Genomic DNA, 17428 nt, shown 5'->3' on the forward strand with positions numbered 1-17428 from the left:
TCCATAAATTCTGTCCTAAGCTAATTTGGATTTTTGGCCCATCTTCACTTGTCCTAATCTAAATACTTGGGTTTTTGGCTCATAACTTATCCTAAGCTAGTTTTTGGACTTGTGAGGCCCAAAATTCGCTTCACCTTTAATAAATTACACCTTTGACTTCGAGTCCCAAATGAATGAATAAATGACTAAATGAATAAACAATAATAAGACAATAATAAAATCGAGACTTTTCAAGTCTATTAGTAACCTCATCAATTGATTTTGACCCATTTTCATTCTTCTTTCATCTTTTTACACTCGCAAGTTATATAATCGACTTTGAGTTTAAACTTCGGACTTGACTCGAAAAGATAGGCCTCATTGGCCCATTACGAAATGCAAGAGGAAAGGAGTCCATTGGGACTCCAAAACAGATTCATGCAAAGGAAAAGATAAAAGAAAAAGAATTAATATGTGTTCAAAAATTCTACACTTAATAGATAAATGATAAGATGGAAAAAATAGCATTCTCAAGCATAAAGAAATACTCCCTCCATTTCAAAAACAATGACCTACTTTGACTTGGCACAAAGTTTAAGAAAATAAAGAAGACTTTTGAATTTTATGGTCTTAAATTAAAGTTGTCTCAAATGTACCAAAATGCCCTTTAACCTTGTGGTCCTAAACATGCCATGTGGAAAGTTGAAATTAAAGTATTGCCAAAAAAGGAAAGGGGTTATTCTTTTTTAAACGGACAAACAAGGAAAGTAGGCCATTCTTTTTGAAACGGAAGTAGTAAGCTATGATATCAAAGCGAGCCAAATTATCTAACGAAAAAAATTAACCCATATCCTAAATAATCTTACAAAAAAATTGAATCTAGCACAATATAATCAACTAGCCCTTGAAAAGAAAGACATGGATCCACGAGCATAGTTGCTTAAAATTTAGAAAAATATCTCCTATAGATTAACACATATTTGCATCAAATACTATGATATAGTCTAAGGCATATTTTCATTAAATAAAGAATAGGAGAACGAGCAAGAGATGAGAAAATCTTTCATAGCACCTCAAATATGAAATACAAGACATAATAATGCAACAACAGTTTTTCAATAAAAAGTGGAGTCAATCAACATATCTATAACTTAGAAGAAAAATTCATTATAGCACACCCTTAACTTAATTTCTTGTCCTCAAGCAAATCAACGCCATATCATGTGTGTAAGAAGAACAATGATTGGTAATCAACTATTGAACAACATATTAAGCAACCACTTAACTAGAACCTTACTTATGAAATCTCAACACACAAAGATCCATATTTTGCATCACTCTACAATTCAAAACATACATACTCATGGACATAAAACCTCAAGGAATCAGTAATGACAAGCACAGTTCAGTTTGCCCTCATATTCAAAGAAATCTGTCACATTTGCTCATTTAACTTGTGGACTAACAACTAGAACTCTCACTCTCACAAGGAAAGTTTCAAACAAATCACATACACCCATAAGCTTACCCTTATTGTCTTATGCAAACTATTGTTGATTAGTAAGGATCAAACAGGACTTTTTATAGCTTATAATGAGACTTTAGTAACAGGTGAGGAATGTTTTTGGGGTAGTGACTTCAGGTAAAAACTTCTCTCTCCTTGACTTTAGTGTTACTCACCATGACTACTTCTCTCCAGCTTTCTTTACTATTTATACTATTCATACTACAGTCTTAAAACACTTTTTTTTAAAAAAAGTCTAGATCAGCCACCCTCAACTTATGTTGATGCTGTCAGTTGAGGTACACATTATCTAAATAGACCAGGGCTGGATGAGACTCCTTTACACAATTCAAACTACTTGCCTTTGAATTACTGGCTTCCTAATAGTAGCCACCTTTAACTTAGGTAGTTTGCCTAAATTGAGGTACACAATGTCCAAGGAGGGACCAGGTCCAAGGAGGGACCAGGGCTAAAATCATATGTCAATAATCAAAAGAAAGTGACTAAGAATCGTAGGGATAAGAATAAAATTAAAGGCTCAAAAAGGGTTCAAAGAAAAAATTACTTCTTTTTGGTAGGGTGTTTAAGGCTAAATGGACTAAAATTTAAAGGAGGCCTACTATTCTATCCTATTTAATCAACTACAATACTACACAAATGAACTGAGCAAGTTCTAGCTGTACACACAATGTAAGAACTGTATCAAATCCTCACACACGCTGGTAATAAACTATACTCATACTACAGACTTTTGGACTTGCACCACATGATTATGATTATTCTAATTCAATACTTCTAATGCCAATTAAAGACCCACAATGGTTGATCATCATACAGTATGTACAATAAGTGATAAAAATAACCATTTTCATAAATCTCAGTTTGCAACTTTCTACCAAGTCACTATTTTTCCAACATACATGAAAGGTATTTATATATATTAAATATTGAATAAAATAACAACATATTTATAATCACCAAATTCCACAAAATAAAAATAAACATAAGAATAAACATCCTAGACACGCCGGTTCTACTAGATAGCACACAAGGGAAAAGAACACAAGCAACAAAAACCCCCGCGGTGACCTACTCCACATAACAAGTACCCCACCCCCTACTAATTAAAAATGCTTTGTCCTTAATGTATCATAAATTAAGTACAAAGGAGCAGAATACTTGAAAATCCCTTAGGCTTGTGAATCTGTCAAGTTAGGTGAGGCTTCTTTAGCCTCAGATACAGTAGCAGCAACCCCCTCAGTGATTGGGGTGTTTAACACAACTTCTTCCTCAGTGACAGGTATCAAAGTAGGTATCGACTCTGGCATGTGCCTACTTACTTGGGCTGAACTAGTGGACACCCCAGCTACTTCATCAATAGCTTTCTTCCTTCTCTTCTCTTTATCTCTCTTTGATCTTTCTAATGCTTTTCTCAGATTTCTTTTCTCCAGTGTTTTATCTCTGTGCCTTTTCTTCCTCTTCGATCTTGTATTACCACTTTCATCAATCTTCTTGCCTTTATCCTCGAGTGGCCTGCCCATGAGATCTTCAAGACCTTGTTTTTCATCACTTACCACTAATGTGGGATCAAATGCACTTGGTGGTAGTTGTTTCTTTAATTCAGCAATATTATCATGTGCTTGCTTGAATTCAGCTGCGAACTTCACAAAATTTAGAATGGATAGATCTCTCAGTCTGTTGTTCACTCACTCCTCCATATTATCCATCCGAGCATGAAAGTTTTCATATGGTTTAACAGCTTCAGCCACAACTTTTTCCACAAAAGGCTTGAATTCTTTTGCCTAAGAACTCAATTATCGCTCAAACTTCTTTTGAGTTTTTACTATTTTTGCAAAATTCTCCTGGGTCAACCTATACTCCAAGTATCTCAAAGGTATAGAAGCAGTATATGATGCCTCTTCAACTGAAGGTACAAAATCCAAACCTACAGAAGTACTCAGTGGGACATAAGTAACTATAGGAAATGACATACCTGAAGGCACCTTCGAAGTCTCTAGAGTGGGTGCATTCTGTGCATCATAGGCTGGCGGCTTATGGACTTGCATCTCGAACTTGGAGTCCTCTTTTGTCCGCTCAATTTTTTTCCTTCTAAGGCTCAAACCTCATTATCCACACCCCTAATTATAGACACATTTGACTGCCTACACAACTCCATGATCAAGCAAAGAAATGGTAATGCAATCACCGTCTTGTGAGAACGAAGAAATATCTCATCAGCAATTATGTGACCAAAGTTGATCTTCAACCCCTCAATCATACTGGATACTAGCACTGCTCTTTGATTGTCTAAGTTAGAATCCCCTTTGATAGGCATCAACCTCAATCTGATGATGGCCCACCAAAACTTTGCCCTAAAACTTAGGGACGACTTTATAATTCGATCTTTACTCTACAACCACAATGGGTTATCGTTATCTGTGAGAACCCAAGCCAACCAAGGCCTTTGGCTAGATACTGTAGTCATACAATGCTCCAACTCTGGAGTGATAAATGGTGCTAGATATTTTGACCAAATAATATCATGTTGATTGTGGGGTCAAAAATATCAATTATCACCCCTCTCATAGGAACCTGTGGTCTGTTTCTCATATCCGCAGTTTTTGTGCCTTTGGGACAGTCTATAGTGCCAAGTAATTATAAAAAATTTTTTGCACTAAGTTTGGATAATATGACCCTGGGGGCCTGCTCAAGCTTGCTAACTCATATTCATTGAACCTCCTTTCCAAATCTGGGTACTCATGAAGATCAAAAGTGACTATTTGATACTCTTCTACAATAGTTTGCTTCATAGTTCTATTCTAAGTAGGATGGATCCCATTATAGAAGTGCTTCTTTGTACCCTCAACCTTCCACTAGATTAATTCACACACTTTCGGGTCTTTGTTTCTGATAACATATCCTTTCTCAGATTTTGATACATTGACTGGGTCTGGGTTTAAAGTGTTAACCCTTTCCTCCCCAGGCCTAGAACTCATGCTAATACTGCTCTCACTTTAACTCTTCTCATCATATTGGGAGAATTCTTTCTTCTTCTTACTTTGGCGAGTGTTAAATACTAGTGCCTTATCACCACTTTCTTGCTCACCCCTACCTCTTAAAGTGGTGGTGTCTCAAGATTGTTGAGATTGTCCACCACTTCTCCTTGCTGGTAGTTTTTGAGTCATAGTGCCTGAAGATGGAGCATAAAATCAAACTACCAATTAGAAGATGTAATAATTTGTAATAACAAAGAAGAAAGAGTCACTGTTTTAAAGTGATGGTTAGGCTGATGGTCTGTCAGTTGACTGATGGTCCGTTACCTTATCTGTCGCATCTAAGCAGAGAAATAGTGAGTCATTGACGGTCAAGTTGATGGTCCATTGGGTGACTGATAGTCCATCGCCTTGTCCGTCGCTACTTAACAGAATATATTTCAAAACATCTTTTGACGCCGGTTCTTGTGACGGTCCGTTGATAGGTTGATGGTCCATCACTTTAGTCGTCAGCCTTTTCTTTGTATCTTTAATTTTCCTTTTTGATATTTTGTCGAACACTTGGTAGACTTAAACTTTACATTCATAATTTTCACCCCGCAAAACATCTTTTTCAACCATTTTGGGTTAATACAGCACAGGTTACTCAGACTTTACCCCAACCAAACCATACCAGTTTTTGACTCAGTTAAATTCAAGAATACTCTTCAAAAGGCACTTGTACTTACATACTTAACAAGCTCATCCTTTGAAACAAAAAGAGAGTAGTTTGTAATCATGAGTTTTTCTTGATGCTTCTTCTGCCACTTCCTAAAATCTCCAACTATGAACAACTTTCACTTTATGCTTTCAAGAGTATAAGTTAAAATTTAGAAAGTGATGAAAATAAAAGAGATGGTTGGTGATTAAAATAGGGGAGGAAAGAAAGTGAAAAGTCTTCAGAGAAAATGAACTTAATTTAAAAGAGAATGAATGTTCAGGAGTTTCAACCATTTTAGGAGTTGGAGTGATAGGAGCATGAATTTAACTGATTCCTATTATCCATTTAAAAGACATTTGGGTTGGTTCAAATACTCCCTTGGGCTTAATTTTCTCCGACCCATACATTTTAAACTTAGGGTTTTCCTGACGGTCCATCGGCTAAGTCGTCATAGCTTACTAGAATCTCATGCTAGTCGATTAATCTTGAAGATCCAACTGATGGTCCATTGCTAAAGTAACGGTCTATCGCTCCTGCAGTCAGCCATTATCTAGAAAGTTAGATTTTTGCTCAGTCCGTGATGGTCCAAGTAATGGTCTGTCACTAGGTTGATGGTTCATCAGGAGTCCTGTCGTCCCTTATCTAGAATGATAGATTCTTGGCCATAGCCTTAACGGCCTTTGTAATGGATTGTCAGGTGACTAACAGTCTGTCAGTCTTTCCGTCATAGCTTGTCAGCTTGTTTACTCCTTATCCCTGAAGCACAATTCCTGCACACTTAACAACCCACTCATTATACAAGAAAAATAAATAATCTTAACTAAATGCTAATACAACATATTGTGTGTTGCCTCCCACTAGCGCCTGCTTAACATCGTGGGATGACTCAGTTTTATTAATTACTCAAACTTTATCAAGATAAACTATACTCAACTATTTTACCGAATCTATCGGGATAATGCATTGCTTGACTCATTGCCCATTCACTTTAAAAACACTCCATCTTTATTCTCCAACTCAACTACTCTAGATGAGTAGACTTGAGTAATTTTGAAAGTCCTAGACCATTTCGATTTTAGCTTACCAGGGAAGAGCTTAATCCTCGAGTTGAAGAGCAATACCCAATTACCAACCTAGAAGTCCCGCTTCTTTATTCTTTAGTTGTGGTATTCTTCATTCTCTCCTTATATAAATCGGCTCTTTCATATGCACCAAGATAGAACTCATCCATCTCATTCAGCTGTTGTAATCTCAATTCTGCTGCCTCCTTCCAATCCATATTCAACCGTTTGAGTGCCCACAAGGCCTTGTGTTCAAGCTCAATTGGTAGATAACATGCTTTTCCAAAAACCAGCTGATACAGTAACATCCCTATGGGAGTTTTAAAAGCCGTTCGGTATGCCCACAGAGCATCATCAAGCTTCAGTAACCAGTCACTTCTATTTGCGTTCACAGTCTTGGCCAAAATTGCCTTGATTTCTCTGTTTGAAACCTCCACTTGCCCACTAGTTTGTGGGTGATATGGAGTGGCCACTTTGTGATGCTTCACGCTATACTTTATCAATGCAACCCAAAACACTTTATTGTAAAAGTGTGATTCTCCATCACTTATGATCATTTGTGGCACCCCAAAGCGTGAGAAAATATTTATTCTTCAAGAATGCAACCACTTTTTTTCCTTCGTTTTCATCTAAGGCAATGGCTTCAATCCACATGGACACTTAGTCTACAACGACTAAGATGTATTTATGGCTATAAGAGCTTACAAATGGATGCATGAAGTCTATGCCCCATATATTAAATAATTCCACCTCCATTATCTTTGTCATTGGAATTTCATGATGCTTGGAGATTGAACCTTGCGTTTGACATTGATAACATTTCTTAAAAAATCCATAAGTGTCCTTATGAAGTGACGGGCAGTAATAACCACTTTGCTGTACCTTTCGAGCAGTGCGATTGCTCGTATGATGTCCCCCAACTGGGGAAGCATGGCAAGCTTCCAAAATGCTTTGCATGTCAACCTATGGTATGCACCTTCTAATGATGTTATCTGCACAACGTATGAACAAGTAAGGCTTATGCCAGAAATATCTCATGGCATCATGGAGAAACTTCTTTTTCTGATAGAAAGACATGTTATCTGGAATGATGTCACTAACCACAAAATTAGCAAAATCAGCATACCACGGTATCAAGTCAAGAGCAACAACTAGAATATGCTCATCCGAAAAAAATCATCAATCTCCAACTTTTCCATAGTGGACTGGTCATTCTATAACCTAGACAAATGGTTCGCTACCTAATTTTCACAACCTTTTTGGTCTTTGACTTCGAAGTCAAACTCCTATAGCAACAACAACCATCTGGCCAGTGTCAGTTTGGGATTTCTTCACCATTAAGTATCTTAACGCGGCATGGTTGGTGTGGAACACTACCTTGGTCCCCAACAAATATGCCCAAAAATTTTCAAATGCATACACCACTGCTAAAAGTTATTATTCTATGACCATGTAGTTTTCTATGCCCCATTTAACACCTTGCTAGAGTAATAGATGGGATGGAATATCTTCTCCTTCTTTTGGCCCAGAACAGCCCCAAGTTTAACCCCACTCGCATCACCCTTTATTTCAAATGACTTAGACTAATACGAGCAATAATAATAGGTGCAGAAACCAACTTCTTTGTAAGGCTTTAAAGTGTCTTCATACAATCATCATCAAATAAGAACTTGCTCTCCTTTTCCAATAATTTGCAAAGTGGATTTGTAATTTTGGAAAAATCTTTAATGACCTTCGATAAAACCCTGCATGGCCAAGAAAACTACGAACTCCTTAACTGGGATAGAAGGACGTAGCTTTTCAATAACTTTAATTTTAGGTCTGTCAACCTTAATCCCCTTTGCTGAGATTTTGTGTCCTAACATTATTCCTTCCATCACCATGAAGTGACATTTCTCCTAATTTAGGACTAGATTGAATTCTTCACATTGCTGCAAAGCCTTCCCCAAATTCACCAAACATAAATCAAAGGAATTACCTACCACAAAAAAATCATCCATGAAAACTTCTAAAGTGTCCTTCACCATATCTAAAAAGATCGACCTCATACACCTTTGGAATGTAGATGGTGCATTGGACAATCCGAACAATATTTGTTTGAATGCAAAAGTTCCATAGGGGCATATGAATGTTATTTTCTCTTGATCCTAAGGAGCAATCAATATTTGATTGTATCCTAAGTAACCATCGAGGAAACAGTACCAAACCCTTCCTACCAATTGATTAAGCATTTGGTCTATAAAGGGCATTGGAAAATAATCTTTCAACGTCTAGGAATTTACCTTTCTTTAATCCATACAGACTCGCCATCCAGTCACTGTTCTGAGTGGAATCAGCTCATTCCTCTTATTTGCTACAACTGTCATGCCTCCTTTCTTAGGCACGCACTGCACAGGGCTCACCCACTAACTGTTAGAGATTCGGTAAACTACCCCAACGTCAAGCCACTTTATGATCTTCTTCTTTACCATTTTTTGCATTGGTGGGTTCAAATGATATTCAATCGTAGGAGTAAATTCTTCTTCCAACTGGATCTTATATGTGCAAATACCTGGTGGAATGCCTATGATATCAGTAATAGTCAACCCAATAGCTCGCTTATAGTGCCACAGTACAAAAATAAGAGCCTCAACTTGATGCTCCTCCAAATTCGTTGTGATAATAACTAATAAAGTGTTTCTATCACCTAGAAACCATACCACAAATGGACTAGTAGCTCATTCAATTCTAACACCAATGGTTCTTTAATTGAAGTCTTAGTAGGTAGTATTGGATGATTTTTTAAATCCAAATCCAGCTTCTTGGGGGCATAAGAGTACGACCCCATTCCTGTCAGTGCATATATGGTCTCATCATACTCATCAATTCCCTCGCTATGGAAGTTCATTAACATTGTAGCTAAAGTCTCCACCGCAAATCTTTCTTCAATTGACACCTCTTAATAATCTTCGTAAAACACATCAATAACTAAAACAACACCCATCTCTTTGTGTTGCTTTATAGATTGGCATACATCAAGGCTAACCTCTTTGTCATTGGACCTAAATTTTATCTCATTACACTCCAAAATTGATTAACACTCTCCCAGTTGCTAAGAGCAGCCTACCCAAGATTATGGGAACTTCAAAATCCCTATCATAATTTAGAATCACAAAGTTCGCGTGAGTATAAAGCTAGCAACTTTAACCAGAACATCATAAATAATTCCCACCAGTCTTTTCACCGACCTGTCAACCATTAGAAGTTGTATTTTAGTAGGCGTAAGATCTCCCAAACCCACCTGTTTGAAAACTGCCAATGGCATGAGGTTCATGCTTGCTCCCAGATCATAAAGGGCTTTCGTAAAGTTAAATGATTCAATAATACATAGGACGATAAATGCTCTTGGCTCAGTTTTCTTCTGCACTAGAGATCTGGTAGCAATGGTGCTACAGTGATGATAATTATCCACTGGTTCATAGCTCACTGTCCTTTTTGTTGTCACAAGGTCTTTCATAAACTTAGTGTATCCTGGTATCTTCCCTAGTACCTCAACTAAAGGTGCATTCACTGTCAATTGCTTCAACATAGCCATGAATTTGCTAAACTTAGTCTCATCCGCCTTCTTCTGTATTCTGTATAGAAATGGAGGAGGTAGTTTTGGTAGCTTTATTGCAGTGGACTCTACCTACCTTCTTCTATCCTTCTTAATATTATTAACTTTCTTTTGTTTAGATAGATCTCTCATATTCTCTAGCTTTTTAGACTCAACTGGATGTTTATCAATGGCTTCCTCTTCTAACTCCACTTCATTATTTGGAATGGATGAATTCAAGAAAGGACCAGGTAATATTTTACCACTTCTAGTGGTAATAGCCATACATGAACTATCATTCCTCGAATTCAGCACTATGTCACTTGGTAACGTCCTACTCTTACTTTGATTTAATGTTGCTGACAATTGGTTCATCTGTTGCTCCAATTACTTGATGGATGTAGAGTGTAAGTCAACTAATTGACTCATATATGAAAATCACTCTTTATCTCCGTCACTCTAGCATCGATAGACTCAACACCTTTCAACAGCTTAGCCATCATATCCTCAATTGAAATCTTCCCAGAATTATTTGAGGCATTGTCATGACTCCCAGGTGGTATATACAACCCACTCTTATCAGTCTTGTTCTTCCAGCAACCTTGGTTACGATCCTTATAACCATCTTTGTCATAATAATTCCGACCTCGATTTCCTTGGCCATTGCCTCGAACCCCTTAATTATTTAAGTAGTTTGCCTTCTTCTCAGAATTTGACTCATCTTATTTACTATATGACCCCATAACTTTTACCTTTTCTTCCTTCCCTGGTAGCAAATATTTTATGAGTAAATCCATCTGGGTCTTTATGTGAGCCATATCCTGATCACGTTTATCTTTTCTCCTATGTTGTTCTGCCGATGTCCTGCTATAATAAGTGTTGCTTGCTATCTTAAAATCCCTGGTATGTCAAGATCTACTTGTTTTAGTCATCTTCTCTAGCATTTCTGAAGCTTCAACAAAAGTAAGATCCATGAAAGCTCCTTTCACTGCATTTCCATAATTGGCTTTGTAATTGAGTTCAAAGCTCTATAGAATGTTTCCATCAAGTGCTCTTTAGTTAGCTTATGATTCAGACACTGTGTCAACTTCTTTTTGAACCTTACCTATGTCTCATGAAGGGCTTCATTCGGTAGCTGCCCAAAGTTACTAATCTCATCCCTCAATTGTAACATTTTGGAAGGCAAAAAGAACCTTTCTAGGAAAGCTCCTTTTAGTTGCCTCCAGTTTGTTATATAGTTGCATGCTAGCTTATTTAACCACATGATTGCGTCCCCAGATAGTGACAATGGAAATAGCCTCAGACAGATTATATTCTGCCTCACTCCATGATTATCAAAGGACTTACAAATGTTGATAAAGTTCACCAGGTGCATATTAGGATCATCCCCTGGCATCATTGAACTTATAATATTGAACTTCACGTTTGGTGCTTATGGGGGTGGAATAATCGCTCCTATAGTGTTGACACCTAATTTTTGTCCTCCACAACTAAATTTAATCATAAGTTTCTTCGACTTTTAATAAAATCAAAATATTTATTTCATCCGAAAAAAAAATTTCAAAATTGTTTTTGTATGTAATTTTATCATTTTAAGTAACGATTATATATTATCATGTTCAGTTATACAATATTATGTAATTTGATTACTTAAATATTTATTCTATGAAATATCAAATTTTAATTAAGGATTATTTTGAAGATAAATATAATAATTAAAATCTTGATTTAGTTATAATTTACTCTAAAAAATAATTTATTCGGATAAATATGTGTTTGATTTTATCGAATCAAGAAGCTCGGGGTTAAATGAGATATTAATTCATTTCAAATTTTGACTTAGTTTGGCTAATCTATTAGATTTGGCCATAATTGAAATCAAATTGGCCACGATTAAGATGCAATTGGCCAATTGATTTTACATAATGAATTGGCCAAATCCCCAAATTACATAATCCATCCAATTTAACCCAAAATTAACCAGCAGCCCAATCGCATTTGAAATAAACTAGGAAAAATTATAGAAACTAGCATCCTTAAGACTATAATTACAATAAATAACAACACTTCTTCAAAATTGCAACTTATAGCAAAAGTAGCAATATTTTACTCACTTCATAGTAATAGAAGAATATGTATTTTTCAGTTGTGCATATGTATTTATGAGTAATACATATATATATATTTTATATATTTATATATGTATTTATATAACATTATTTTACTTAAATACAAATACAATTTGCTATTTTTTGTAATTATGAAACTGTTGCTATAAAAGTTATAATTAAAGCTACAAAGTTGCTATTTTTGAAATTTTTCCAATAAAATAACACCAACCCGAGTCCAATTAACCCTTCATCAGCAACCCATCACCGCCCCAGCCCAATATATGGCTGACCCGACCCATTTAACCCCTCTTCTCCTTTAAGAAAAAAATAGCTAACAATGTCTACATCTACCAGTGTACATGAACAACATAGAAACAACAACCTCAACAACCGATATTTTGGACGGAGTAATCCGACCCGTATCCCACAAACCAGTGGCCCAGCCTCAACTCATTTCCCACTCGTCACTTATGCCTCCCACGTGGACTCGTACGGGGAGGGTCTCAGATCTTCTATAAATAGTACAGGTGGCCAACAAATCATTCAAAAAATCCATTTTCATGAAGAATAATAGTATGAATTCGTACAAAGGTGTGTGAATTTCATTGGTTTTGGGGGAATTTCCATTTTTCCCATTCATATTGGTTGAAACCAATTTAAAATTCTGCAAAGAATCTAAAATTGGTACAAGGTTGAGCCAATTCTGTTACCATCCCCAAAAAATCCAAAAATACCCCTTATAAATTTTCCAAAATTACCCCCAATTCCCCTTTGTCCCACACCGGTGGAGCAGGATTAGACTCCCCATTTTGTTCTCTATATAAAGCTCTTTGTAGAGCAAAGAAATTCAAGCCTGGGATATAAAAAAAGCTTTCGAGCAAAAGTCCCATTTTTAGTTTAAATTTTTTCCTGTGAAAGTCGTCAAAGCTCTTCGATGGTGGTCGAAGATTTCGATGACGGCTCGATATCTCGTTTTGTTGCCCCTAAATAGGTAATATCCCGTCCCTTTCTATTTATAGTATTTTTATTCTTCTCATCAAATTCATTTTTAGGGTATCAATCTTATATTGTTGTTGTTGATAGTGATAAAAATGCAAGAAATTGTTTGCTAGGAATTGCTGCTGTAGAGGCTACGAAAGCCATAGATTTTATGATACATGTATGGATGTTTATTGCTGATTTCGTGTCATACCTTTGTTGTAGTTAAAGTTTTGTTTAAAAGTTCAAATTTTTTTTCTTCATCTAGGAATTTTTGATTTCATTGATTCATTATTTTTAGCTCGAATTGTTGCTCATTGTAATTTTGCTAAGGTTTCTAGGTTATTAATTTGTAGTCGAGCTATGCCTCACTTTTCTGCGATTTGTCTTTTGGTTCACTGTTTTGATGTTGATTCACTGTTGTTATCACAAGTTGCTGCCTATTTAGACTTAACTAAGACTTAGATTAGTAGTTCATTATTTAAGCTATGCCTTATTTTTAAGATTTTCTTTCAAGTTCACCCCTTTAATATTTGATTTGATATTTGAATCACGGTTTTGTCCCAAGTTGTTGTCTTCTTTGATTTAGATAAGATTTTAGGTGTTTTGGTTCATTATCAAGCTATGTATTTTTTGTGAATTCACTTTCTGGTTTACTATTTTGGTATAAACAACCTTTAGAGTTTGGCAATACTTTGTCTTTATATGTTAGGCCTTAAATTGCGGTCCTTGATACTTTGACAAGCTATTATTTTTTCTGGCTCCCTTTTCTTACTGCTTATTTGATTATAAAATCAAGTCTAGATGATGTCTTTTTTTTTTTTTTAGATTTTAGTTTTCTTCTGCTACCTTTGCGTTTAATATTCCATTCGTTGCCATGAATATTTAAACACTTTTCAGTTTCTTTTACATCCTATTTGAATAGATATTTATTTCGAGGCTAACTAGGGAGTATTGGGAGCATGTTAATAATCTTGGCTTTGCATTACTTTATTGAAGGTTGTCTTTATCCGTTAGAATATTGTACCCGACTAATCATAGATAGAAAATGACATTACAAACCTCATGAGTTATCTTTTCCAACCGTAGCTTGTTTGCATGTTTTCTCCTAGATTATTTTTAATTCTTACTTTTAGAATATTTATTAATTCGTATATCTTTTCCTTGCATGAACTCTCTTAGGAGTCCAATTAGGCTCTTTTCTCTTGCATTACGCAATGGGTTACGAAGGCCCATCCTTTTAGATGACTTTGAATGCCAGTTACAAATACAAGGAGTCAAAAGAAGAAAATGGATTAAAGTCCCATCTTTGAAGCGGCAAAGAGACTAGAAAGTCTCTTTTTATTTATTTATTTATTTATTTAATTATTATTGTCTTTATTTATTTATTTATTTATTTTACTATTCATTTGGGCCTCGAAGCCAAAGTTGTAAATTTTACACAGGTGAAGTGGATTTTGGGCCAAAAAGGCTTGAAAACATAGAATTGGGATAGGTTAAAATGGGTCAAAAGCCCAAATTAGATTAGGACTTTGGGCCCAATGGCCTAAGTCTTTTATTTTCTCCCCTTCCTCTTTTATGTGTTTATTTGCCTTTCATTTGATTAGACTTAGTTAAAATCCCTACTAAGTCATCCAAATTTTTTTTACACAAATCGTTTTCTAAAATCAACCACTTTTCAATAAATAATTTTGAGTTAGTCAAAAGATATTTTCAAACAGTCCGGATAACCGCAAGTTAGCGTACATTTTAGGTGCCTAAAACCTTTCTAAAACGTTAATAAGAACCGCTTACTTAGAATCTCTAACTTAAAGGCTTTTCCTATTTTGAGTCGTCTATATACTTTACAAAGGTTTCTTAATTTCTTTTCAAAATTAAGTGGCGACTTTTCAAAAGTCAAAATTTCTGCAAAACATAAATGGCGACTCTGCTGGAAATATTTAACTAGGTTCTAAACCAAATTTTTAATTTCATCTTTTAATTAACTGTTTACGTATTTATACATTTTGATTTTGCGGTATTTAATTATTGCATCTCATAGCACGGTCCTGCATTGATTTATTAAATTGTTTTGGGGTTTCGTTGATGTCCCGACCCCTGTTGTTCAATTCCAAATAAAGTGTTGGAAATGCGATGGTTTATTAGCACTTGAGTCATCTGATGGTTGTTCATATTTTCAAACCCAAGTCGTCCGCTTGGGATCCTGGTTCAAACCCATTCTAGACACCTAGGATAGAGTAAAACCAAAATCCTATTTTAGGCATGGGCCCATTAGAAAACTTACCCTATGTCTATTGACCCCGAGTCAATTACAGACGAATCATATTTATGTGTTGGAGAAATATATATTTATTTAATCCAATCCATTATCCTTTGGGGGTTGGGATAAACTTGTTTTGCTTACTTTTGAGTAAGGATGTCTCAATCATACACCAATTGAGAGGAGTCAAAGCAAGTCAAGCAAGAAATTGATCGATTAGGGAGGTTGCATCTAAGGCAAAGCTATATGAAAATCACTTGATCGTCAACAGATGTCGCCAATGACAAAAAGTGGACAAAGCTAAGAAGGCGAAGACCGATAGAAGAAACATTCAGGAGTTAGTATTTCCTATCCCCTACGCGGGACATCATTCTTTTTTTTTTTTTTATGTTATTTCCCTTTCCTTAAAGATTGCACCCCATTTGTGCAACTTTTGTAGGCATTTATGCTATTTATGTACACCTATTAAAGTTTTTGTAGGATAATGGATTAGTTTTAAAAAAGAATATATTTCCTTCAAATACGTTAGGCCAACCCTTGGCTCAAAAGGGTCACCTAATTAGGATGCACGTTTATTACAATATGTTTTTGTGATATAACTGTTGTGCTTATACGTGCTATGTTGATTCGAATCAAAGGAGACTTGATCCAATCTCATTTTCCACAGAGCGGCAAAAATATACCCCAATATACAAAAATTCGACCAAACATACTCCAAGTCTCCCGAGTTTCTCAGAAAAGTCCGCAGTCATTCTTAAAACTTCCAAAATGATCGCTACCATTTAGGAAAAGCCATTATAGTTTCTAACTACGTAGGTCCTAATTTCTCCTCCGTGAGATACGTAGGCAGCTTTTTGGCCCGGCCCCCATCTTCAAAAACTTTGTTGTCCTCCACTTTATTGTAAAAGGTAATAAGATCAGAAAGAAAAAAGGTTGATCCTTCCTGATAAATTCCACTTATCCATATCATTGAGCAAAATCCTGTTCATTGAAATTCTTGAGTCATCATTACTTCATGGATCAATTCGCATGAGATAAGAAACAACTCTATATGTTTATTTCCTACCTTATCATTTTGCTTTGATTATTATTAACGAAATCTAACACGTCAGTCTTGGGGTTGTTTTTACTTTGCAGGTAATAGAAACTACTCTGTATTAGCAAAAAATGACCCTACTTTACCAGATCAAAATGAATAAGAGATCCCCTTCTTGATTATAACTTTGTTACAGGAAAAGAAAATGACTAGTAGTAAAACTGGACTCTACCAATCATTTTTCAAACCTGTAAGCCATGGTCTCGAGGATGGAATAAGAAAAAATATGAGGGAAGAATTTTCTAAGACAACCGGGCTCATGGAAGATTAATTGGAGGAAATATTGTTGAATTGGACCTTTACTCTACTCATAACTCATCGCTTGTCATACAATTATAACTTAAAACCTGCCATTATTATGTTATGTCAAGAAGAAATATAATGATAGCCCTAGAACAGTCAACAGAAGAGTCAAAGAGTTCGAGAATCAAAGAAGCCTAATCTAGAGAAAACCGAGGTGGTTAACTAGGAAGACAATGACTAAGGGAATTGGACTTTTGATCCTTCATTCTATCAAGAAAAATGCAATGCAAACGTCATGCCATCCATAAAAGTATTTATTTCTATCTTAGTAAGATGGATAAGAATATTTTAGGGCAGTTATGAGTTTATTATGAACTATGTTTGGCCTGACTTCCTAAGAAAGGGATACGTAGGTGACCTATATCGGCTTCGGTCAATCCTTTAGGATAATTTATCCCTTCTTTTTATGTATGAACTACGTGATGACCTGAATTTCCAAGAAATGGATACATAGGTGGTCTATGTCGGCTTCAGTCAACCCATTGGATTTTTCTATATATCCTTAGCGTAGTCCTGAACTATGTTTGGCCTGATTCCTACTTCAACGGGATACGTAAGCGCACAAATGGCTCGGTCATGTAACCTCAGGAAATAAAAATTGCGGTAGAATTTTTAAGAAGGAATCTAAAAAATTCACAAAAGAAAGATCAACATCCAACAAAGAGAATGAAGACTAACAAAGACTTTGGGTTCCTGTCGACTTGATATCATATCAAACAACTTTAAACTGGGGCAAAAATTTTGAGGAAGGCAGCAAAATTTTCACCAAACACTGAAATATATTTCAAGTTCCCCATCACCAGAGGTCAAAGTCAAACTTTTGAAGTCACTAGCTGTGATAAAGTCTAGGTAGACTCAATCTTAGGCTA

The 17428-nt window shown here is 35.7% G+C and overlaps 1 long non-coding RNA gene across 1 annotated transcript; it reads right to left on the bottom strand.

Annotated features, from left to right (window-relative positions):
• Positions 1-2893: 2893 nt before the first annotated feature.
• On the bottom strand, positions 2894-5475 carry LOC124888003. The gene is made up of 2 exons (XR_007045827.1): positions 4804-5475; positions 2894-4673 (listed from the first exon to the last, which is right to left on the bottom strand). It is a non-coding gene; the product is annotated as an uncharacterized LOC124888003 (long non-coding RNA).
• Positions 5476-17428: the final 11953 nt, after the last annotated feature.

Source organism: Capsicum annuum, chromosome 10 (genome assembly GCF_002878395.1).
Source record: "Capsicum annuum cultivar UCD-10X-F1 chromosome 10, UCD10Xv1.1, whole genome shotgun sequence".
Classification (NCBI taxonomy): domain Eukaryota; kingdom Viridiplantae; phylum Streptophyta; class Magnoliopsida; order Solanales; family Solanaceae; genus Capsicum; species Capsicum annuum.